Below are 2,479 nucleotides of genomic sequence, written 5' to 3'. Positions count from 1 at the left end.
GCACACAGAAGGCTCCACAAGTGCTCAGCCACCAAGGAGTTAATTAGTAGCCCAACGTGACCTTTTCTCATTTCCCCATATTTCAGATTTACACTTGTTTTTAAATGCTGTTGATTCTGTCATTGTTGTCATTGGCACTATCATTATTATGATATCAAAATACTTACAGCAATAATGATAAAAAAAAAAAAAAAATCCGAAAATAAAGAAAAAGGTTAAACAGGTGATATGTAGGGTTTAGTAATTGAGCTGTCTCTATGCAAAGCATGTATGTATATATGTATATATACACACACATATTTGCAAATTTGTATTTAAACAATAAATACATGTATTTATATATCCGTACATATGGATATCACACACACACATATATACGCATATATGTGTATATATACATATATATATATGTATGTATGTATGTATGTGTATTTGTATATACATATATAAGCATGCACATACCTGTATACATACAGATAGATAGGTAGATAGATAAATGTACACCCAAATATGTTAAATAAACAAATGTGTAAGTAAGGGAAGAATAAAGATAAAGAGCAAAACAAAATAAAATCGTAAAAAAAGCAAAACAAAAAACTAATCAACGAAAACTCCGCACCAGCTTGACCAGCCTACGGCAAGTGAGCACCATTGTCCTTGCTGTCTTTGAGGGGCGCTCGGTGATCAATAGGTGACGCGGCCCTTCGGTGCTTCGGAGCCTCTTGGGCGGGAGGCGAGTCGTGGTTCGAAATCGAGTTCGCTGATGGCCCGCAGTCGCTTCACTTAGGAGAATGATTCATTTAATGCGAACTGAAGGATGGAGAGATAATTGCGTGATGTCATTTTGTTCTCAAAGTCTGAGGTTGCTCGAATCGCTAAATCAAAACACTTTCGGGACATTTTTTTTACCCGTAATCATAGACTGTAATTACTTTCTGCCTGAAAAGTCTCTGCCTGACAGATCTTTTTGAAATGGTTCACCAATACAAGAGATTTTCCTCCCCCTCTGAAAAGAGAAAGAGATAGAATGGGAGAGGGAGAGAGAGAGAGATAGAGATAGAGAGAGAGAGAGAGAGAGAGAGAGAGAGAGAGAGAGAGAGAGAGAGAGAGAGAGAGAGAGAGAGAATAAGATAGGAAGTGAGAGAGAAAATGAGTTAAAAGTGAGAGATAGAGAAAGAGAAAGCTAAAGAGAAAGAGAGAGAAAGGGAATGAGTGAATGTGAGAGATAGAGAAAGAGAAAGCTAAAGAGAGAAAGAGAGAGAAATCCAAGTCTTCATCCACGTAGTAATCTGGTGGGATGCCGGTCCGTTGATTCTATAGAAATCGCAACTTTACAAGTCCATTTTGGAGTCAATAGGAAAAAAGTTTTGGCGAGTGCAGGCAAAAGGTTTGAAGAATTTCATTTCTTCAGGAATTATTTTCGAATGAGCTTTTTTCTCCTTTTCAGAAAATATTTCTTAGGTCACTTTTTACATCACATTGGGAGAGCATAGATTAATACGAACCTGTAATATTTACTATAAGCTTATCTTATCATCACTATTTATTATCATTATTGTTATTTTTATTATTATTTTTATCATTGTTATTGATATCATTATTATTATTATCATCACTTTTATTTCTCTTGTTATTTTTATCATTATTATTACTGTATTTTTTTATTATTATCATTAGTAGTAGTATCATTATTACTATTATCATTTATTGTTATTATCATTATTATTATTATCATCCTTTGTTAATATCATTATCATTGTTATCTTTTTTGTTATTCCTATCGTTTTTATCATACTTATTATCACCATCATCATTATTATTGTTATTATTATTATTATTATTATTATTATTATTATCATTATAATTATTACTTTTATTATCAATATCATTATCATCACTATCATTATTATTGTTATAACAATGATGATGATAATTATCAATATCATTACTGTTACTAGTACTACAACAGTACTATTGTACACTTTTCTTTCATTCCAGAGTAAAGATAAAAGTTGTTTAATTGCTTTTTCGAGAATCACCGTAATGTTGATAATCTCGACTGTAATCGGGTTATCATAATTTCGATTACACTCTTGATTGGCCAGGATTAGGAATAGCCAGCGGTGGTGATTAGAGTGCAGTAGTATCAACAATTGCTGTGCTGATCGTAAGAATGATAGAATAATGGCATTATTGTTTACATGATTAGGGTAAAAAAACTGTTACACCGATGTTGACAAAAACAAGCGATAACGTTTACTATACACATAGTATCAAGATATATAATACATATAAACAGCGATTTATTGTTGAAAATATATTGGCTTCCAGTACCGTATTCAAAAAGAGGGGAAAAAAAGAGTAACGGTAAAGTGGCCCTTGGCAACTTTCAGTTCGCTTTAACTTTACGGTAACAGTTCAGTAAATTTAGGTGCACTGGAAGCTTCCAGAATAAACGCATGGCTGTATGAGCCGGATG

Source organism: Penaeus chinensis, chromosome 30, assembly GCF_019202785.1.
Source record: "Penaeus chinensis breed Huanghai No. 1 chromosome 30, ASM1920278v2, whole genome shotgun sequence".
In the NCBI taxonomy this organism is placed as follows: Eukaryota; Metazoa; Arthropoda; class Malacostraca; order Decapoda; family Penaeidae; genus Penaeus; species Penaeus chinensis.
The sequence above is the reverse complement of the archived record's forward strand: the minus strand, read 5'-3'. Positions refer to the sequence as shown.